Source organism: Phyllobates terribilis, unplaced genomic scaffold (assembly GCF_046119375.1).
Source record: "Phyllobates terribilis strain yellow unplaced genomic scaffold, ASM4611937v1 Scaffold_13__5_contigs__length_258822181, whole genome shotgun sequence".
Classification (NCBI taxonomy): Eukaryota; Metazoa; Chordata; class Amphibia; order Anura; family Dendrobatidae; genus Phyllobates; species Phyllobates terribilis.
The window spans coordinates 70920547-70945216 of NW_027362773.1; the positions used below are offsets into that span (position 1 = coordinate 70920547).

Sequence of the window (24670 nt, forward strand, 5' to 3'; positions counted from 1 at the left end):
ACTCCATGGAATGACAGTGGGTTATTGCAGAGTCCCTTGCCTCTCTCGCTTTTAAAATAATCACTTCTGTCAGTATTAACCCCTTAATGTTCCCCTTCAGGTATTTATTCATTTGTTCCTTTTTTATTGTAATTATTGCTATATTGCGCCCCCTTCTGAGGTGTGCTTGGGGTACTCTCCTTTCTAGAATCTGCTCAGGTTGTCCGTTACTGGGCAGATCTGGGAGATGTGACTGGATTGGTGGAGAGCCGTCTGAGCGAGAAGACTTGAGTGTTTATAAAGCTCATTTCACGGTCCGGTCAGCTGTTGGTCGTCTGAAGATGCAGCTGAAGCCAAATCCCTCCTCCCTCCCAATAGCTAAAAAAAAACAGGGCTGTGGAGTCGGAGTCTGAGTCATGGAGTCGGTGTCCATTTTGGTGGAGTCGGAATCGGAGTTGGTATAAAATGGACCGACTCCAACTCCTAAAATATATAATAAATTGGGTACAGTAGTTCAATGCAGTTTGTGGGGAATATTTTTTCATAAGAATTTGGGAAAGTTATGAAATGTCCTATAAATGTCTGTCCTATTCCTGATCCAGGGTCTAGACTTTTAGCTGAGATGAATCGGTGCTACAGTAAATTTATCACTTAAACATGAGCCGTGTATGAGGGAGTCGGAGCGTCGTGGAGATTGAGGAGTCGGAGTCAGAGGTTTGGCTTGCAGACTCCACAGTCTTGGTTGAGAGCCCAACATGAATTTTGGTACAGATGTGGCTAGGAGCATAGGAGGCACAGGTGATTTAATGCAGCAATTCCCTGGTGCAATTTGCTTTGACACAGAAATCTCATTTTCTTGTAAATGAACTTGTATTGATTTCACCTTGTTTTCCATTGCAGGGTTATGTAGAATAGTCTTCAGCGCTATTTGCTTGTATAGATGGAGCCAGTTTGTAAATGACTTTTTTTCTTCTTTCATTTGGGCAGGGTAGAAATTTCTGTGCATTGCGCAGTATTGCAGGGTCATCATTCTAGAGCCTACTTCACTAATTTGCCGTTAGCTTTTCCGTCTTCATTAACCCTTAATGCCTCATTCAGCAGCATTAGGCCAAAATCTTATATATCTTATGTATTATTTTGTAGGCTCAGAAATCAGTTGCAGGAAGGTGAAAATAATAACTGATCACGGTGTTTGGATGGCAATTTGGCAGGAGCTCACAATACAGTCTGATCTAGTTGACTTTTGAAGAAGAGCTCCACCATAAGCTCTGATGGAATGACTATAAGATTGTAAGCCTGAGTGAGCTGTGTGTTCATGGCTTCATTCTTGCCTGAATATGTCCTCTGGATCCCGCTTGCTTGTCCTCCCTCATTGGGTTGGATCGCAGTAGCTGGAAAATGTGGACAGTAATGCGGGGTCCTAAGTCTCCATAGTGTAGTTTTCATTTATTTCACTTGCTTAACACTTCTTTTTGAATGCAAACCTTTATTGCTAGACCCCACAATTTTTTTTCTGCTGCATTGGTATGGAATGATGGCAGGAACCATAGTATATAATTGCAGACATGCAGAACAGGGAGTCTGCGCAGAAAGTGCCCTAATTCTGCGCTATACAACCTTGCTGCTTATGTAGCTGTAATATGGCCGCATGCATAAGGCTTTCATGTTTTGTGTCGTAGCCGTTGAAGACTTGTACATACCTGCTCTGTATATTATCCATTTTGTCAACAAAAACGGAATTGATTGATTTATGTCCTAAAAGTTCTTGGGTGTTTTGGAAAAAATTCTGCTTTTAATCCACACTATTAAAACAGATGACAATGTTGCAGGTTTGCAAGTAGAAATATGATGGAATATTTCTGTTTTGGATCTTTATCTTTAGCACACAACGCCTGCAGTGTAGATATGAAATATCATCCTATGGTAAAAATGAAATCCATTTTTATACAAAGGTGTTCCCATGTTAAAGTCGTGTTACAGGTTAGACTATAAAGTGCCTTGTGAATATGGTTAATTGCATTCAACTAGGTGAATCATCCTTGTAAGCAACTGAGAACTAAGAGTCAGATTTCCACAAATAACTGCTTCTGTAACCATTGCTGAAAATAACTAATTCTGCCTTTTACTCATGACCTCCGTTTGCCATCCAAGGCTTAGTCACAGAGTGTAATCGGTGAGCAATAAACAAGTACTTGTACCAAGGACCACCATATTCTGAGTACAGATTGCGGAGATGACACATTTTAGGGCAGTGTCATTAAAAGATTAATTCCCTTTAGATTAGGTGCCTATGGAAGGTTTACAACAAGTTGTATCCATTAAATGTCAGGATATTTTTCAGATTATTAATTTGCATGCATGCAATAATAGCAAATAAAATCCACTTACTACAAATATACTATTCGTGTGTTCAAAAAGAAATCTTACCACAATGTTTTCAGTCTTTTTAATGAAAATCTTGCACACAAGTGTTAAATTTGTCCTGATTTGTATAGTTTTCAGCTGCCATATTGTGGTGTAGTTGGTGCTTTATAACTCATTAGGCTGAGTAGTGAGGCAGGGCTCCAGCTGAAATCTGCTGCCTTAGCCTAGATTCACACATGGAAGTCTTAGGGGTCACATTTGCATCCCAATTCTCAGCCCAACTGTGGGTCTCATGACCTGAACTAACAGCCTCCTATATACCCAGGAGGGTGTTAGTTTAGGTCAGGGGCAGGGAATTGTGGTACGAACATGGACCAACTGAGATATGGGTGCTTTCACATTGCTTTCTGTGTCCCCATCGGGGTATACATCCAAAAACCCCTGCGAAATGGAGTCCAGACGTATGCGGTGACAAGGCCATAGACTGCAATGATGCATAGACGTTTTGCCTTGCATCAGTTTTGGGAGTGTCTGACTACTGGAAGTGGACACCCAGACACAGTCTACCACTGTACACTGCTCTGTCTGCATCATTGCAATCTATGGCGGGGTCCCGTCGGCATATACGTCGGGACCCCGTTTTGTGGGGGATTTCAGATGTATGGCCTGATGGGGAGGTAGGACGCAACGTGAAAGCACCTTACAGCTAGAAAGAGATCAGGTCTGAGGCTTATACGTTTTTTCTGAATCTTGACCTCATTGAAGCAAGGAACATGATATTACAAGGGGTTTCCAGGTTTTAAAAACAATTGTGGAAGGGAATGTTCTAAAGTAAAGAAATAAGCTTTACATACCAGGTGAGTACTGCTGCTTCGGTGGTCCCTGCTCATCCTGCAGTGGTGACATCCCATATATCATTCATGTGGCCACTGCAGCCAATTACTGGCTTCAGCCGTGACGTTCGTACGTGTGGCAAGTGGCTGCAGCGGTTACATGACTGATGGCAAGTGGCTGCAGCGGTTACATGACTGATGGCAAGTGGCTGCAACGGTTACATGACTGATGGCAAGCGGCTGCAGCGGTTACATGACTGATGGCAAGATGCTGCAGCGGTTACATGACTGATGGCAAGCGGCTGCAGCGGTTACATGACTGATGGCAAGCGGCTGCAGCGGTTACATGACTGATGGCAAGCGGCTGCAGCGGTTACATGACTGATGGCAAGCGGCTGCAGCGGTTACATGACTGATGGCAAGCGGCTGCAGCGGTTACATGACTGATGGCAAGCGGCTGCAGCGGTTACATGACTGATGGCAAGCGGCTGCAGCGGTTACATGACTGAGGGCAAGCGGCTGCAGCGGTTACATGACTGAGGGCAAGCGGCTGCAGCGGTTACATGACTGAGGGCAAGCGGCTGCAGCGGTTACATGACTGAGGGCAAGCTGCTGCAGCGGTTACATGACTGAGGGCAAGCGGCTGCAGCGGTTACATGACTGAGGGCAAGCGGCTGCAGCGGTTACATGACTGAGGGCAAGCGGCTGCAGCGGTTACATGACTGAGGGCAAGCTTCTGCAGCGGTTACATGACTGATGGCAAGCGGCTGCAGCGGTTACATGACTGATGGCAAGCGGCTGCAGCGGTTACATGACTGAGGGCAAGCGGCTGCAGCGGTTACATGACTGAGGGCAAGCGGCTGCAGCGGTTACATGACTGATGGCAAGCGGCTGCAGAACCGAGCGGTGGGGTCAAAGTGGTGGCAGAATCATCTGGTAAGTAATGCTTGTTTCTTGCTCTAGAACTTTCCATACTCTTCTGCAAATTTTGGACAATTTTTGGAAAACCCTTTAAAGGGTGGAACGGCTTGGATTTAATTTAAAGGAACAATAAAATCTAGAAAAAACATAGGCAATAAAATGTAAAGATTTTAATCTGAGAAGAGAGATAATGAAGCCTGTACTAAACATTTTGATGCAGATATCTGTCAGTGAGATCCGGGAAACTGCTTCCAGTTCTGCTTTACTGATGGTTCTCCAAGTAGCAGCACTATTATGTGCCACCGCACATACTGCATGTATTACAGCATATGTGGAGGAAACCTATCTGGAGAAACATTTCATATTATGTAATATTTTCCTTTTGAGCAGTAGAGGTTTCTGAAGCCGAACTACAAGCTTGGGTTTTGCTCTAGCTTCACATGGAGAAATGTTATTCTATCACTCTGAACCACAGATCACTGTAATGTAGCAGCTTTGCTTAAAATAGGTCCCTGAGCCCGGCCAAAGCATGTTGACTACTATAGATGGTGAGGCTGTCTGACTGTAGACGTGAAAAAAGACAGAAGTACTTTCCTAAGTGGGTTCGTTTGCTCAAGGTCAGCATGATCTAAAGTGAGCTGCTCCAGTGCTCGGGGCGAGCCTCCATGTCTTCTGAAACCAGTATACATTGTGCGAAGAATAACCCTACATTCAGGCAGAATATCTTACCTATGAGCTGACCCTCAGCAACTACTCTTCCTCTAAATCACACATGTCAAACTCTGACCCGTGGGCCAAATTTGGCCCTCAGGGTGTTTATATTTGACCGGGGACCATGTGGGGCCCATTATTCTGTATGGAGGACAATGTGGGGCCCATTATTCTGTATGAAGGACAATGGGGGGCTCATTATTCTGTATGGAGGACAAAGGGGGGCTCATTATTCTGTATGGAGGACTATGGGGCCCATTATTCTGTATGGAGGACTATGTGGGGCCCATTATTCTGTATGGAGGACTATGTGGGGCCCATTATTCTGTATGGAGGACTATGTGGGGCCCATTATTCTGTATGGAGGACTATGTGGGGCCCATTATTCTGTATGGAGGACTATGTGGGGCCCATTATTCTGTATGGAGGACTATGTGGGGCCCATTATTCTGTATGGAGGACTATGTGGGGCCCATTATTCTGTATGGAGGACTATGTGGGGCCCATTATTCTGTACGGAGGACTATGTGGGGCCCATTATTCTGTACGGAGGACTATGTGGGGCCCATTATTCTGTACGGAGGACTATGTGGGGCCCATTATTCTGTACGGAGGACTATGTGGGGCCCATTATTCTGTACGGAGGACTATGTGGGGCCCATTATTCTGTACGGAGGACTATGTGGGGCCCATTATTCTGTACGGAGGACTATGTGGGGCCCATTATTCTGTACGGAGGACTATGTGGGGCCCATTATTCTGTACGGAGGACTATGTGGGGCCCATTATTCTGTACGGAGGACTATGTGGGGCCCATTATTCTGTACGGAGGACTATGTGGGGCCCATTATTCTGTACGGAGGACTATGTGGGGCCCATTATTCTGTACGGAGGACTATGTGGGGCCCATTATTCTGTACGGAGGACTATGTGGGGCCCATTATTCTGTACGGAGGACTATGTGGGGCCCATTATTCTGTACGGAGGACTATGTGGGGCCCATTATTCTGTACGGAGGACTATGTGGGGCCCATTATTCTGTACGGAGGACTATGTGGGGATCACAGTTGGGACATCATACTGTGATGGGTCACCATACTTTGCTGGGGGGGGGGGGGGTACAGTAGGGTCATCATACCATGTGTGTGGAGGGTACTGTGGAGGAATTCACTGTGGGGCACTTTTGTTGGAATCCTACTTTATCTGTATTACTAATACAACTTTTTTTTATCCTTTTGTTATTACATATTTTAATGAGGCCATTGGGCCATATGCTTTTTACTTCTCTTGCATACCATATTATATTATTCCAGTATGCCCCATTTGTGATTATCTGTTAATGGGCAGCACACTGGCTCAGTGGTTAGCACTGCAGCTTTGTAGCACTGGCGTTCAAATCCCACCAAGGACAACATCTGCAAGGAGTTTGTATCTTCTCCCTGGCGCTACTTGTCGCAACGTCAGCAGATGTCAGAGCCGGCTGCAGCCGGGGGTCATGTGATGCCAATGATAGCGCAACTCACAGGCATTATCTGCAACATGAGGTATTTACAAAATGTCTTAGGGGCCCCGGGGAGGATACATTGAGGGGGGGGGGGTAATATAAAGTAGTGCACAACTTCTTTAAATGACAGACTTCACAATGATGATTCCAAAAAGAAAAGAATTTAAAAAAATAGTTAATGACAAAAGAGGAAGGAAAATCCTGCAAATTGGTAAGCGATTCAAGTAAATGGGAGGATGGGCTAAGAAGGAGTTAAATCTAATCTAGTAGTTCCAGCAAAGTGGATTGGATATATAGAAATCTCCGGCCCACTCGGCTTCTTTTTAATTCTGCGTACACTGACCTTCGGTGCGTGTTTCATATCCGCAGCATGTCAATTTCTCTTGTGTGTACACTGAGGTTTCTGGTCAGAATTTCCTCGTAGACTTCAATTTTGTACAGAAATTTCGCAGGTAAAAATGACACATGAGTTTTTAGTCTGTTTCCGTGGCAGAAACACATAAAAAACGCAAGTAATCCGCACCTAAGAATGTCAATAAAGTTTTGTCAAATCAAAAAAAAAAAATGGAAATATTAAAAACAAAGCAGCATTATTTACAGCATGACACCAGAGACAAAAAATGCATGTTAAAAGAACACGCACAGAAAAAACTCAAGTAACCTAATTGAAATAATAGCTGCAGAAATGGTACAGAAATTCTGCAACATCAAAAGCTCATCATGGGATCCAGGGCTTTGGAGTCGTGGAGTCAGTCGGTGTCCATTTTGGTGAAGTCGGTATAACATAGGCTGACTCCGACTCCTAAAATATATAATAAATTGGTACATTACTACAATGCAAGATATGCTGTAAATGTTGTCACAAGAATTTGGGAAATGTGTTACATGTCCTATAAATGTCTGTTCTGCTCCTAATTTAAGGATTTAGGCTTTTAGTTGAGATGAATCTGTGCTGCACTTTATGTACACGCTCAGTAGTGACCGGTGCTGTGGAGTCGGGATCAGGGAAATTGAGGAGTCGGTGGTTTGGCTTACCAACTGCACAGCCCTGGTGGTAACATGGCCTAAACCTATGGCCCCGCTATCAGTATTCAGTCAGTATTTTTTCTCAGGAGTTGGTGATAAATGCAGACTTGGTGACTTGTTTCTATTATACCTTTTCTCTGATTGTTCCTCCCCTGGTTTTGGCTCCCACTCCTGAGAAAAAATACTGATCAAATACTGATAGTGGAGCCATGGCCTAAATAAGATTTCAGAAATGTGCTCTAGTGAGGAAGTCCATATAGTTTGTAGTTCAGAGCTTTGTTTCTAAATTATTTTTTGGCAGCATTCATATCCAGTTTTTCCTTCACTGTTGGTCAAGATTTTTGCAGCAAGCACAAAAAAAATGCCACAGAGCCACTCCATAATGACTTGTGTAAATACGCTCTCCGCAGTTATGGGTGTAAGTGGAACAATCCCACCCCCTCTTGGGTACCTGGGATAACTATATAAATAATTTCCAGAACTTTCTGTCAAGGTCTATTGTAACGATAAGTTGGACGTCTCAGCCAGCAACAGGCTGTAAAATCAAAAAGTGTATAGAATATTAAAACTTTACTATGAGAAAGCTACAAAAAATGCATAGATAGATAGGAAATCCTTCTTTTTGTTGATTCTGTAGCCCACCCTTACCATACATAGAGGGGTGCATAAATGCAGTAAGTAACCACTCCTGAGTGAGTGCTGTGGAGTTTGCATTTTCCGGTGATGGCGTCATACTTTCTTTGCCTGTTGAACATGGCTGTTAGGCCGTTGCCTCATGTGTTCTGCAATGTGAGCCGCCTGTGTTGTAATAGATGAGCTTGAATGGTGTCTGGAGGAATGTCCGGAATGTGTTGTTGCCTATAAACGGCCCTGTACCTGCAACAGCCGCTGATCGGCTAATTAACCTCTAAGCTTCTGGAAATATTCAAGATCTCTACCAGCAAATGCCGATTAGACACATGAGCCTTGCTCAGTACCTGTGTATGCAAAAATGTTAAATCCTCATTAGTTAACATAATTTTTTATCAGTTTGTCAGTATAATTCTTTTCTACACACATTAGATTTGCCAATTCATCAGAACTGATTCCGCAGGTAAAAATCACACATGCCTTTTTAGTCTGTTTCCGAGGCAGAAACGCATCAAAAACGCCAGTAATCTGCACCTAAGTATGTCAATAAAGTTTTGTCAAATCAAAAAAAATAAATAAATATCAAAAACAAAGCAGCATTATTTACAACATGACACCAGAGACAAAAAATGCATGTTAAAAGAACACGCACCGAAAAAACTCAAGTAACCTAATTGAAATAATAGCTGCAGAAATGGTACAGAAATTCTGCAACATCAAAAGCTCATCATGGGATCCAGGGCTTTGGAGTCGTGGAGTCAGTCGGTGTCCATTTTGGTGAAGTCGGTATAACATAGACTGACTCCGACTCCTAAAATTCATCAGAACTGTTGTATCTTTATTCAGTCTTAACAAAAAAGCAAACGTTCTACCTCTTAAGTCTGGAGCATTTTTGGGCTTCTGAAATTGTCGCCAGCTATGACACTTGTAAATTTGTGCTATAATTTTACACCATCACGGTCTTGTATAGTAGTGAATCTGTTGGACGGCTCCTGGATCTGCCCTGTCCACTTTTTGTTTGATACAGAATAGTGGGAGGCCAGCGCAAAAGGACAAAACTTGGACTTTTTTAAAATTTTTTTAATTAAACTGTTTTACTTTTAAAGCCCAGAAAACCGGTGACAAAGAAAAGATGACGGCCAATTTAGGATCTTTCTCTTGCTTGTATAGCACCAGCATATTCTGAATCATTCTTCACCTATTGTCATCAATCATTACTATTACTCCTGTAAGAAGTTGTTTGCAGATTTCACCCCTCCCCATAGAAATGGTCAGTACACCCCTACGGCAAATGCATGGCATTGTGGTCTGCTGAAGGCTTTACTGGCACAAACCCGGTGGTAAGGTCCACAGGACACAGGTGGCAGCACATGTCTTTGCCGTTACATTTCTGTAAGGCGACACTGTTCCAAACACAACTGGAGGTTGATTTTTTTTTTTAATGACTGAAAATGATATTTTTCTCATGCAAGTACGGGGTTGGTGTTACTGGCAGTGACACGTAGGAGTATCTGTAGGATCTAACAGCCTAGTTGCTGATGTAGCTAATTCATGATGCTTACTGGCTTTCATACACGTCACTTCTATCTCGAGTGACAGTTTTGCATTTCATGTAATAAGAATGTTTTGCTTCATAAAATAGCCCACCTCCAACATCGCTATCAGACGTACGCTGCTATTTTTACCATTTGCAGAGTAATTGGCAACAGCCTGGCCATATCTCCATTTGGTTGCAAATTACGTTTTATCTTCTGCTCTTGTGCCTGCAACAATGGCACTGGTCGTGTGAATAAGACAGTCCACAGCTGAAAATGGAAGAGATCTGCCGGAGACTAGATTGTATTGTTCACAGATTTCTTATTGACTATTTATTTTCAGGAACATGAAGAAAATCCATCAGAACGACCGTATGACAAGATTATCTTCTGTTTAGTTGTGTCATCCATTTCTTGGTTTACTGTTTCTTTAACTTCATTTTAGTTGAGATACAAAAACCTTTACCCATTTGTCTATAAAATACAACAATGTCACGTGGTTCCTGGAAGATCCAGTGCCGCCACCCCTGGAAGTGAGTGTAGGTGTTATTATTTTACAAGGTGGAAACAGGGATTGAGAAGGGAGAGAACCCCCTTAAAGTACTACCTTTTTAGCTCCTTTTTGATCCAGCACTAATGCTCAGGCAGTCCCTGCTGGTTTCATTTTCAAGATGCCGCCTGGAACATTTGTAGCCAGTCAGAGGTTTCAGGGATCACATGCTGTACTATTGGAATCATTTCTCATCAGCTCGGAGTCATGTCAGTAAGTATAGCATGTGACCTCTGAAGTCAGTGATTGGCTGCAGCGGTCACATACTAACAACTTGAAAACGACTTATGGGGGACACTACAGTGTCAGCACTGGATCAGCAGAGGCTAGAAAGGACGTTTTTGTTTTTTTTATAAATAATGTCTACAACATCTGTAAACTTTTGAGTTGTGCCTGTCAACAAGTTATAGCAACCAGCAGAACGATGAATACAGGTCTGGTTTCCTAGAAGAGAACAAGTAAAGCAAGGCATTTACTGTAGAAAGTTTCCTTACTTTGTATGTTCGTTAAACTGAAGTGTAAAATACCAAACCAATATACCGGTAATTAACCAGAATAAGTGGTCCGAACATAGATTGATGTAATAAAATACCTTTATTGTAAGTACAAGTGGGTATGTGGTGGCAGAGGAAAGCCTGCACACACACAAGGTTGACCAAGTATTGCTGCAGATCATACGACCTAGAATATAGGCGAAATATATCAGGTGATGGTATGTAAGCATGAACAGGGCCAACAATGCCTATACACAATAAGATTATAGTAAACAGTCCTAAGATACCAAGCAAATGATATAGTTAACGTATATGTAGCAGAGCAGATAAAGATAATATAAATTGCTAAGAGTGCCAGAAAGATAACATTAGTCTGTTCATGTCAGACAATGTAATGCTTGTACAGACCTTATGCCAAATGTGACATAAATTAATCACCTCTGTGGTAAGTAGGGTATAATTGCACCATCACAGGATGGTAATCCACAATTTATTAGATTATTATAGGTGAAATATAGGGAGTCAGATCCAGCATGGAGTGTGGCGCTCACCCTGACACACGTTTCGGTGCATACCTTTGTCATTCCATGACCATTTATCACTATGAAGGTGATAACATTAAGGACTTTTAAACACAGACTGACATGTAAGTTATCTGTGTTATCTGCTCATCCTCTACCTCATTTGATTAATGAAGTTTAAAATAGTAGTGTAACGGGGTTGTCTCCTACTCACATATTGGTGGCCTAGCCTTAGGATAGGTCACCAGTGTCAGATGGCACACCTCTCCATTAGCTGTTTTCTGCCCCAGCGGGGGCCTGATGTGATCAGAGTATGGAGCCAGAATATCACTGGCCCTTCTCACCGCAGCTTCATTCCTATTAAAGTGAACGCTGTGACGTTTCATGAACTGCATCCAGCGAGTGCCTCAAGCTGCTGTTTGATGAGGGGGATGGCTGACCCTAACAGATTTGATATTGATGATAGCTTTAAAGTGATTACCATATGTGGTAAGCCATTTTCTGGAGTGCTCAGACCAGAAGTGGAGCTATTTCTCTTGCCATCTTAAAACAATATTCAACTTTTATTTTTGTGAGTTTGGAAATGATAGAAGTGATTGGTTGCTTGGCACAACATTTCCATTTCTTGTCCAGCCTAGATTTTTAGAGTTTTGAGCCGGTGCTGTGGTGTATGGATGTGGTCACCCATGATGGCTGTCACATACTACTGGAATATTATGAGTAATAAAAAGAACTTGTAAACCACAAATAAGACGAGGAAAAGCGACACTCCTAGTTCAGGTCACTTAATCATGCTCTCATTAAATGCGTCTTAAGTAGGCCGCCTGACGCTTCCTTTTTCCTGGTGACCGGCTGGTAATGGTAAACCTCTCTGTGATCTAATGCATCATTCTATTCTTCACACAGGGCTGATTAAAGATGCATGATCTGATGTGATGCATCCCTTGTGCTTCCTGTTGTCACAATTGAAAGTCAAGTCCTCCATTGAGACAAAACTAGTTTGTTTTCATGTGCAGCCTGGTCACAATCCAGGCTAATTCCTCTCGAAAAAGGTCTGCGCACCTCAATGTAGCGTACCCTCTAGCACTTTACAGAGCAGATTAAATGCTTTTGCAGCAGGGATTGCTTCAAGTTCATGGCCCTGTGTGGACTGGTATTGTTGGCCATATTATTCCCTACACCTCAGCATTTTCATTTAGATATTGGCAGAGATTCTGGCTCCCATGATTCCATTAGCTGAACAGCCTTTCAGGCATGCATGGCCGCCTGCCAAGGCATTGGTCAGTAAATAATTCAAATGGCAGCTGGGGTGTCTAGCTTCTATTACTGGGGCCAGGACTGATAACATGTATTATTTTGACAAGGCTTTCATAGAAGCCCTGTAGTTTGGATAATAATCTGCACAGCAGAACATTACATGTGTTTTCCCGGATCGGATCACCTTAACCTTTAAAACTGCACCGAGATCAGCAGAAAGACCCTTGTGAGGAATCATGTATGTTCAGTAGACCTGAGCCACCTGAGCAGAACTACTTTACATTTACTGTAACCTTTAATTTTGCTAATAGTCTATGGTTTATTTATTGGGGTTCTTAACAATAAGTCTGAGTTTTTGATGATGTTCACCTACACCAATGCTGCCATAAGCATTCTTTTCTCTACACCAAAATCCAAACCACATGTCTAGATGCCAAAAACTGCACCGTTTGTGACATGTTCCTTGTCTTCAGTGAGGCCTTTGGTGACCTTGGAAATTTGGCAAATATTTTGAAAATTTGACAATTTTCCAACTGTCTCATCGGCTACTCCGAACCTAGTGCATGCTGCGCCCCCCTCCACACACACTGGTTCGGTCTGTGATAAAAATCGCTCATTTGCAATGCCCCTTTGAGTAACATTTGTCCATGTAATGTCTGTTTTTTCATGGACAGGACTGAAAATATGCTCATGTGAACTTACCCTTAAAGTTGTATGTCTATCTATTTATTGTAATCTAATCGCTTTTCTAGTATGCTTTAATTAAAAAGTCCTTACCGTTCCCTCTAATCTATGTAACTGTTTTTTGTTTTTTTTTCTAACCTACTTCTGTTTGGATGACACTTTGAGGATCCCCAGTGCATGCTGGGATATTCAAATGGGATGTCATCAGTGGGCAGAGGCTGCAGTCACTGCCGCAGGCTCTGTCACCACCCTGAAATGAAGTGTCATCAGTGATGTCTGTTTCAGGAGCTAGGCTAGTCCCTGCTTTACTGAGCATGCATCGGTTGTCAATTCCAATGTATGCTCAATACAAGCTCCTTTCTTACTGCGCAGTTTGTTTTTCGCTGCCTCTGATGGAAAGTGACGAGCAGGCAAGAGAGCGCACTGTCAGTGCGAGTTGTAAGGAGAGAAAGTGGCAAGAAAGGAGAGCAGAGACCAGCCCGTCCCGTCCTGAAAGTGACACTTTGCTGTTTAGGTGGCGAGGCTGGTGCCTGCTCGCCGGGGTCTCTCCTTACAATGCGCACTGTCAGCCCCTGAAACGGATGTCACTGATGACTCTTCGTTTCAGGGTAGGGACAGAGGCTGCCACTGTGGCTGCAGCATCTGCCCCCTGATGACATGCCATTTGTGTCTCCCAGCATGCACTGAGGATTCTCAAACGAAGCGTCATCAAAACGGAAGTAGGTACAAAAATAAATAAAAGCAAAGCAGTTAGATTAGATCTGGAACTGCCGGGACTTTTAAATTTAGGTATATTAGAAAAGCGATTAGATTATTACAATAAATAGAGATTTAGGAATAAAATCAATATTCGTTTCGGTTCACCCCTTTAATATAACCCTCCAGACTCCCACACATGTACAATAAATATGCTGTAGTACCTGGAGAAACAATAAAAAGGGCATTTGTTACAGAGCTGCAACATTTCAGGGATTCGACAATCACCCCAATAAGTGTGTGGCATCTGTTACTCTGCCCCTCCTTATTTTACTGGATAATGAATAGGAGGCCAAAACTGGTATGAAATTTTACACGTACGCCAATCCGTAGGAGAGGGAGCGGGGGAGAGTATCTCACCACTCTGGGTCGTTGGAAATGCATATGGACATTGTAATAGGCACCATCATTGTTTTTCTGAAGCAGTAAGGGGAACATTTATGTATGTGGTAGATCTTGGGTTCAGAACATCTATCTTATTGTTGCTAATTTCCTAAATGTGCATGTAACCAGTTATGAATTGGACCAGTACAAAACAGCCTGGAGAACATTAGCTTAGCAGCCTGTTAACATAATTACTGATTATTTTATGACACTGGTGCTCATCAGTAGTGACCTGTCCGCTGGCTGCTAATGTGCTTCCTTCATCGCTTATCTAATGCAGTGATATGACCCAGGGCTTGTAAATAATCCTATAAAGCCCTAGTATTGACATTACAATTCACATGTATTTAAATAATAGTAACATTGCAATTGTCTACAGTGGCATGTAAAAGTTTGGGCACCCCTGGTCAAAATTACTGTTATTGTGAACAGATAAGCAAGTTGAAGATGAAATGATCTCTAAAAGGCCTAAAGTTAAAGATTTCCTTTGTACTTAGGAATATATATAACACATGTGGAATTATATACTTAACAAAAAAGTGTGAAACAACTGAAAATATGTCTTATATTCTAGGTTCTTCAAAGTAGCCATCTTTTGCTTTGACGACTGCTTTGCACACTATTGGCATTCTCTTGATGAGCTTCAAGAGGTAGTCACTGGAAATGGTCTTCCAACAATCTTGAAGGAGTTCCCAGAGATGCTTAGCACTTGTTGGCCCTTTTGCCTTCACTCTGCGGTCCAGCTCACCCCAAACCATCTCAATTGGGTTCAGGTCTGGTGACTGTGGAGGCCAGGTCATCTGGCATAGCACCCCATCACTCTCCCTCTTGGTCAAATAGCCCTTACACAGCCTGGAGGTGTGTTTGGGGTCATTGTCCTTTTGAAAAATAAATGATGGTCCAACTAAACGCAAACTGGATGGAATAGCATGCCGCTGCAAGATGCTGTGGTAGCCATGCTGGTTCAGTATGCCTTCAATTTTGAATAAATCCCCAACAGTGTCACCAGCAAAGCACCCCCACACCATCACACCTCCTCCTCCATGCTTCACGGTGGGAACCAGGCATGGTAGAGTCCATCCGTTCACCTTTTCAGCGTCGCACAAAGACATGGTGGTTGGAACCAAAGATCTTAAATTTAGACTCATCAGACCAAAGCACAGATTTCCACTGGTCTAATGTCCATTCCTTGTGTTCTTTAGCCCAAGCAAGTCTCTTCTGCTTGTTGCCTGTCCTTAGCCATGGTTTCCTAGCAGCTATTTTACCATGAAGGCGTGCTGCACAAAGTCTCCTTTTTACAGTTGTTGTAGAGATGTGTCTGCTGCTAGAACTCTTTGTGGCATTGACCTGGTCTCTAATCTGAGCTGCTGTTAACCTGCGATTTCTGAGGCTGGTGACTCGGATAAACTTATCCTCAGAAGCAGAGGTGACTCTTGGTCTTCCTTTCCTGGGGGGGGGGGGGGGGTCCTCATGTGAGCCAGTTTCTTTGTAGTGCTTGATGGTTTTTACAACTGCACTTGGGGACACTTTCAAAGTTTTCCCAATTTTTCGCACTGACTGACCTTCATTTCTTAAAGTAATGATGGCCACTCATTTTTCTTTACTTAGCTGCTTTTTTCTTGCCATAATACAAATTCTAACAGTCTATTCAGTAGTAGTGTTGAGCGAGTATGTTCTATTAACCCTTTCGCCAAGTATGCTCGAGCCGAGCTTCGAGTATTTGCTGCTGCTCGGTGATAAGGTTAAATCGCTCCCGTGTGCATGATTTGCAACTGTTTGACAGCTTTATTACATGTGAGGAATGTCTATTTCTTACACATTCCTCACATGTAATAAAGCTGTCAAACAGTTGCAAATCATGCACACGGGAGTGATTTAACCTTATCACCGAGCAGCAGTAAATACTCGGACAGCACATACTCGCTCAACCCTATTCCGTAGGACTATCAGCTGTGTATCCACCAGACTTCTGCACAACACAACTGATGGTCCCAACCCCATTTATAAGGCAAGAAATCCCACTTATTAAACCTGACAGGGCACACCTGTGAAGTGAAAACCATTTCCGGTGACTACCTCTTGAAGCTCATCAAGAGAATGCCAAGAGTGTGCAAAGCAGTCATCAAAGCAAAAGGTGGCTACTTTGAAGAACCTAGAATATAAGACATATTTTCAGTTGTTTCACACTTTTTTGTTAAGTATATAATTCCACATGTGTTAATTCATAGTTTTGATGCCTTCAGTGTGAATGTACAGTTTACAGACATTTCTTTAAATGAGAAGGTGTGTCCAAACTTTTGGTCTGTACTGTGTGTATATATGTGTATGTGTGTATATGTATGTACAGTACAGACCAAAAGTTTGGACACACCTTTTCATTTAAAGATTTATCTGTATTTTCATGACTATGAAAATTGTACATTCACACTGAAGGCATCAAAACTATGAATTAACACATGTGGAATTATGTACTTAACAAAAAAGTATGAAACAACTGAAAATATGTCTTATATTCTAGGTTCTTCAAAGTAGCCACCTTTTGCTTTGATGACTGCTTTGCACACTCTTGGCATTCTCTTGATGAGCTTCAAGAGGTAGTCACCGGAAATGGTTTTCACTTCACAGGTGTGCCCTGTCAGGTTTAATAAGTGGGATTTCTTGCCTTATAAATGGGGTTGGGACCATCAGTTGTGTTGTGCAGAAGTCAGGTGGATACACAGCTGATAGTCCTACTGAATAGACTGTTAGCTGCTTTTTTCTTGCCATATTACAAATTCTAAGTAAAGAAAAACGAGTGACCATCATTACTTTAAGAAATGAAGGTAAGTCAGTCTGAAAAATTGGGAATACTTTGAAAGTGTCCCCAAGTGCAGTTGCAAAAACCATCAAGCGCTACAAAGAAACTGGCTCACATGAGGACCGCCCCAGGAAAGGAAGACCGAGAGTCACCTCTGCTTCTGAGGATAAGTTTATCTGAGTCACCAGCCTCAGAAATCGCAGGTTAACAGCAGCTCAGATTAGAGACCAGGTCAATGCCACACAGAGTTCTAGCAGCAGACACATCTCTTCAACAACTGTTAAGAGGAGACTTGTGCAGCAGGCCTTCATGCTAAAATAGCTGCTAGGAAATCACTGCTAAGGACAGGCAACAAGCAGAAGAGACTTGTTTGGGCTAAAGAACACAAGGAATGGACATTAGACCAGTGAAAATCTGTGCTTTGGTCTGATGAGTCCAAATTTGAAATCTTTGGTTCCAAACACCATGTCTTTGCGCAAAAAAGAATATGTGAACGGATGGACTCTACATGCCTGGTTCCCACCATGAAGCATGGAGTAGGAGGTGTGACGGTGTGGGGGTGCTTTGCTGGTGACAATGTTGGGGATTTATTCAAAATTGAAGGCATACTGAACCAGCATGGCTACCACAGCATCTTGCAACGGCATGCTATGCCATCCGGTTTGCATTTAGTTGGAACATCATTTATTTTTCAACAGGACAATGACCCCAAACACACCTCCAGGCTATGTAAGGGCTATTTGCCCAAGAAGGAGAGTGATGGGATGCTACGCCAGATGACCTGGCCTCCAGAGTTACCAGACTTGAACCCAATCGAGATGGTTTGGGGTGAGCTGGACCGCAGAGTGAAGGCAAAAGGGCCAACAAGTGCTAAGCATCTCTGGGAACTCCTTCAAGATTGTTGGAAGAACATTTCCGGTGACTACCTCTTGAAGCTCATCAAGAGAATGCCAAGAGTGTGCAAAGCAGTCATCAAAGCAAAAGGTGGCTACTTTGAAGAACCTAGAATAGAAGACATATTTTCAGTTGTTTCACACTTTTTTGTTAAGTATATAATTCCACTTGTGTTAATTCATAGTTTTGATGCCTTCAGTGTGAATGTACAATTTTCATAGTCAAGAAAATACAGAAAAATCTTTTAATGAGAAAGTGTGTTCAAACTTTTGGTCTGTACTGTGTATATATATATATATATATATATATATATATATATATATATATATATATATATATATATATATATATATATATATATATATATATATATATATATATATATATGTATGTGTATATGTATATGTATGTATGTATGTGTATATGTATGTATGTATGTGTATATGTATGTATGTATGTGTATATGTATGTATGTGTATATGTATGTATGTATGTATGTGTATATGTATGTATGTATGTGTATATGTATGTATATGTGTGTATATGTATGTGTGTGTATATATGTATGTGTATATATATATGTATGTGTATATATATATGTATGTATATATATGTATGTGTATATATATGTATATGTATATATATGTATATATAATAAAAATATTTTTTCAAATGTCAGTTAACAGGAACAGTGAAGGTCAAGATAAGTTCTGGAAGACCAAGCAGAATTTCAGTGAGCAGGGGTAGCTATGGTGTGGGCGGGGGTAGCTGTTGTATTCTGGGACTCTTTGCTTTCATCATGCTGCTCTCAGATGGGGTAGCAAAACCTGCTGACAGATTCCCTGTAATGGATCTGCCTGCAGTTTCCTTAACAATGGGATGGTAAGAGAACTGCTGTGCTGGGAAATGGTCAGTCATTTTCAATGATTTGGGATCATATTTTGCAAGTTAGTTATAACATTTTAAAAACGAAAACCCTTATTCCTTGAAAATGCAGTGACAGATATAAATATATATGTGGATTTACACTTGAAAGATCTGTATGCCCACATATAAAGCTTAGGGGTGGGGGGATGTTAATTTTAACAACAGATTTAATTTAAAGCTGTGCACTGATTCCCTGCCGGAGCTGGTGTGTGTTAGATCCCTTTAGTACTACGTGCTGGTTCTCTGCTGCAGCTGGTGTATGTTAGATCCCTTTAAAGCGCACCTGTCAGCAGGATTGTGTTTAGTAAACCACATACACTGTCAGGTGGGCGCTGTTACACATTGAAATTTAAGTTCCCCAAAATGTCCACGGCCGCCAGCGCATGTTTGTCCAGCTGGCGCTGGTTCTCTGCTGGAGGTGGTGTATGTTAGATCCCTTTAGTGCGGTGATCTGGTTCTCTGCTGGAGCTGGTGTATGTTAGATCCTTTTAGTGCTGTGAGCTGGTTCCCTGCCGGAGCTGGTGTATGTTAGATCCCTTTAGTGCTGCGCTGGTTCTCTGCTGGAACTGGTGTATGTTAGATCCCTTTAGTGCTGTGCACTGGTTCTCTGCTGGAGCTGGTGTATGTTAGATCCCTTTAGTGCGGTGCGCTGGTTCTCTGCTGGAGCTCGTGTATGTTAGATCCTTTTAGTGCTGAGCGCTGGTTCTCTGCTGGAGCTCGTGTATGTTCGATCCTTTTAGTGCTGAGCGCTGGTTTTCTGCTGGAGCTGGTGTATGTTAGATCCCTTTATTGCTGTGCACTTATCTGCCGGAGCTGGTGTATGTTAGATCCCTTTAGTGCTGTGCGCTTGTTATCTGCCGGAGCTCGTGTATGTTAGATCCCTTTTAAAGCGCACCTGTCAGCAGGATTGTGTTTAGTAAACCACATACACTGTCAGGTGGGCACCGTTACACTGAGTAAAATGATACCTTTGTTGATGAAATCTGTCCAGTGGTTCTTTTATAATTTTAATTTCTGCCATAATGATATGCATGTGCTCTGGTGCTCTCATTATGTATTCATATATTCCTAACTGTGCATTGTGACAGGTCACTGTGCTTTCAGTGACCTGCCTACTATTTTACATACTGACTAATTTTTGTGTCACATTGAAATTTACATTCCCCAAAGTGGCCCCGGCCGCCAGCGCATGTTTGCCGAGAGATGCTACTTCGCACACACCATTTTGCTTTTGGGAAAATAATTTGGGTGCAGCAGTGTGGCGCGCATGTGCAGTAGCATCTCTCGGCAACTGAGAAATGCTACTTTTCAAGCGCGGGCTGCGGGGGCCATCTTGCTGCAGGCAAGTTTCTTTTTCCTCTAGCAAAATGGCGGCTGCGCGTGCACAGTAGCATCGGCAACCGAAAGATGCTACTGCGCATGCGCTGGCGGCTATTTTGGGATATGTACATTTCACATGGGCAGAGAAGTTACACAGTCAGTATTTAAAATAGTAGGCAGGTCATTGAAAGCACAGTGACGTGTCAGAGGCCAGAGATAAGAATACATGAATACAGAAGCACATTCATATCATTATGTCAGAACTGAAACCTAAAGATTATAAAAGAACCACTGGACAGATTTCATCATCAAAGGTATCATTTTACTCAGTGTAACAGCGCCCACCTGACAGTGTATGTGGTTTAATAAACAATCCTGCTCACAGGTGCGCTTTAATGCCACATGTATAAGCTGAGATGCTCTATATATGCATGCAGCTCAGTGTATCTGCAGTGTCAGCCAGCAAGAGATTCTGTTAAATGTAACTTTCTTTTATCTAACCCGTGTGATTGACAGCTTCAAGCCGTAGAAGTGATGGAAATTGACAGTCTAGCGGCTTTTGGTGGGATAAAATAGCTGTGGGTCCGTCTTATTCCATCAGATTTTTCCTGGATTGTAAGCAGACTTGATAATTTGAGTATCTTGATAACTCAGATTCAAAGTTTTATCGGCTTGTGGCATGTGAATGATGGGGCCTGTCACTGCAATGTCACATTAATTCATTTATGACTATTGGAACATGATTGTAACAGATGAGTCTTGTCCTGGACAACTTGTAGAGAGTGGTTAAATCTCAGCTCTGACATTTGGGGTGCCTGTGTAGCTGCAGTTTTGGTATCATAGTGATCAGTAGGAATTCACACTATAATGAATAGGACTTTTGTTTACATCCAGGCACAAAACTTCTGACTATCTGCATTTGGATAATCCTAGTACTTGATCAAAGGGTTGGGTGATGGGTGATTCGCCTGACTTGCCCATACACATGAATGATCAAGGTAAAGAGAACCCACTCATTATCTTTTCACCCTCCATTGCATCATTCCTGTGTCATCAGCTGATAACTGCACTGAAGGGAACCATTGAATTACAACTTGTGATCGTGTTCCCTGCACTGCTCAAAGGTGGTTTTCACATCAGGTTATTAGATATTGGAAGGTGGACATCTTTTGAGACATTTACTGTAGACCAGTAGCACATTGGTCATTGTTCTTACTCCATTCCCACCATATTCCTATTAAGAATGCTTCTTAAAGTTTACACTAGTGCAACTTCTTTATATGTACCTGTACAAAGGATTACTTATGCCATAAGTTTTTCTAGGCTCCCTCACCTGTCAGATAAATCAGCAGGGCTCAATGAGAGAATGTGCAGTGTGCTGAACCTCATTAAAGCTTGTGAATGCCAGGTTTCCACATTTCCCTTGTAAAAATGTTCCCACCACCTTCCATTAGGAGCCATTGTTTACTCCTACAGCTAAACGAGCAGTTCTCGTGGTTTGCCAGACCTTGAGTGTATATTTTGGCTGCATTTAGCCTCTTTGTAGTCAGATACGCTGCATTAGTTTATATAATATTTGCAAAATTTGGCTTTGACATTTGGTGTGTATTATAGTTGTGGATACTGTGTGCTTAGTTATTTCAAGTTTTGTGGCTATGCTAGACCTGATCTCTTTGTTGGAGATTGCAGAAACCAGAATGACATGTATATAGGATACTAAAATCTGAAATAATGGGTAAGATTTGCCACGGTACTGTTTTCATATTATGTAGACAGTCCCTTATCTGTGTGTACTAACATCATTGCATACCCCCAACCAATGAAATATACTTGTAAAGGGGAAAACCACAACCAATCGGATAAAAAAGTATAAAAATATAATCTTTAGGTAAGTTCCATTAAAAGGATGTAAAAAGGCCAGTCACCTTGAGGTAAATTCTGACGCGTTTCTGGCTTGTCAAGTGTCCTTAGTTATAAATAGAAAAATATTGGATAACACTTCAAAACCACACTATCCAGTTACTTGTAGAGGAAATTATACCCATTAAATTGTGAGTGTACTTAATAAATATATATAATATATATATTTTAGGAAAGCCAGATAGGACTGAGTTAAATCCTAGCACTGTAGGTCTTGATTAGATGCACCTGGCTAGCTTTGACTAAGAACCAGAACATGTGTTCACCCTTGTCTCCCTGTTAGCTGGGGGAAGCTGAGCAGAGTGGGTTGTGTTGGAGCTGGGGAGAGACAAACCAGAGTCTCTCTGGAAGGAGTCTGCACAGGCGGTGTGCACCAAACTGCAAGAATCATTGGTTGCTATGGGTAATAGCCGTTTTGTTTGACCGAACTGAGAGTAGCTCAACCATGTATGACTAGTCAGTCTATTTTCTATTTTTGCTTTACGCTTGGACAAGGCTAGGGAGTTTATGTTTATGGTTTTATTTTCGGTGAAGTGCAACCTGTGGAAATAAACAACATTGTTTTGAAACAAGAATCCAGTGCCTGTGTGGACGCTGCCTACCTCTGAGCGTGAATACCTAATGTGCGTGCGTGTGTGTGTATGTACAGTGGGTACAGAAAGTATTCAGACCCCTTTACATTTTTCACTCTTTGTTTCATTGCAGCCATCCATTTGGTAAATTCTAAAAAGTTCATTTTTTTTCTCATTAAAGTACACTCTGCACCCCATCTTGACTGAAAAAAAACAGAAATGTAGAAATTTTTGCAAATTTATTAAAAAAGAAAAACTGAAATATCACATGGTCATGAGTATTCAGACCCTTTGCTCAGACACTCATATTTAAGTCACATGCAGTCACATGCAGTCCATTTCCTTGTGATCCTCCTTGAGATGGTTCTACTCCTTCATTGGAGTCCAGCTGTGTTTAATTACTGATAGGACTTGATTTGTAAAGGCACACACCTGTCTATCTAAGATCTCACAGTTCACAGTGCATGTCTGACCAAATGAGAATCATGGGCTCAAAGGAACTGCTCAAGGAGCTCAGAGGAAGAATTGTGGCAAGGCAGAAATTTGGCCAAGGTTACAAAAGAATTTCTGCTTTACTCAAGGTTCCTAAGAGCACAGTGGCCTCCATAATCCTTAAATGGAAGAAGTTTGGGACCACCATAAGTCTTCCTAGACCTGGCCGTCCAGCAAACTGAGCAATCGTGGGAGAAGAGCCTTGGTGAGAGAGGTAAAGAAGAACCCCAAGATCACTGTGGCTGAGCTCCAGAGATGCAGTAGGGAGATGGGAGAAAGTTCCACAAAGTCAAATATCACTGCAGCCTTTCACCAGTCGGACCTTTATGGCAGAGGGCCTGACGGAAGCCTCTCCTCAGTGCAAGACATATGAAAGCCAGCATAGAGTTTGCTCAAAAACACATGAAGGACTCCCAGACTATGAGAAATGAGATTCTCTGGTCTGATGAGACGAAGATCGAATGTTTTGGTGATAATTCTAAGCGGTATGTGTGGAGAAAACCAGGCACTGCTCATCACCTGCCCAATACAATGCCAACAGTGAAACATGGTGGCAGCATCATGCTATGGGGATGTTGTCCTGTCCCTGCAGCTGAAAGATTTGTTGCAATTGAAGGAAAAATGAATGCAGCCAAGTACAGAGATATCCTGGATGAAAACCTCTTCCAGAGTGCTCTGAACTTCAGACTTGGCCGAAGGTTCACCTTCCAACAAGACAATGACCCTAAGCACACAGCTAAAATAACAAAGGAGTGGCTTCAGAACAACTCTGTGACCATTCTTGACTGGCCCAGTCAGAGCCCTGACCTAAACCCAATTGAGCATCTCTGGAGAGACCTGAAAATGGCTGTCCACAAACGTTCACCATCCAACCTGACGGAACTGGAGAGGATCTGCAAGGAAGAATGGCAGAGGATCCCCAAATCCAGTTGTGAAAAACTTGTTGCATCATTGCCAAGAAGACTCATGGCTGTACTAGCTCAAAAGGGTGCTTCTACTCAATACTGAGCAAAGGGTCTGAATACTTATGACCATATGATATTTCAGTTTTTCTTTTCTAACAGATTTGCAAAAATGTCTACATTTCTGTTATTTTTCAGTCAAGAGTGTACTTTAATGAGAAAAAAATGAACTTTTTAGAATTTACCAAATGGCTGCAATGAAACAGAGTGAAAAATGTAAAGGGGTCTGAATATACCCACTGTATATCTCTCTCTCCCTCTATACACACACACACACACACACACACACACACACTTCCATTTATATGGATACACCTAAATTAAATGGGAATGGTTGGTGATATCAACTTCCTGTTTGTGGCACATTAGTATATGGGAGGGGGAAAACTTTTCCAGATAGATGGAAGTCGGCCATTTTGGATGCAACTTTATTTTTTTCAGTGGGAAGAGGGTCATGTGACACATCAAACTTGTTGAGAATTTCAGCATCTGAGATGTGCAGCATCTGAAACAACGGATACTGGAACCTGTGCTAGCATTTCTTCTGTGGTGTTGCTTTTTTCATGTGTCAAGAATGGGATAAAAGGGTTGCATTGACAATCCAACACAATGGGCAGCACTTTGAACACATTTTATA

General features: G+C 42.2%; 1 protein-coding gene across 1 annotated transcript in view; it reads left to right on the forward strand.

The window, feature by feature from the left end:
• The window catches only part of HIPK3 (homeodomain interacting protein kinase 3), a 191560-nt gene that overhangs the window by 41180 nt on the left and 125710 nt on the right, over positions 1-24670 (forward strand). The window lies entirely within an intron of this gene.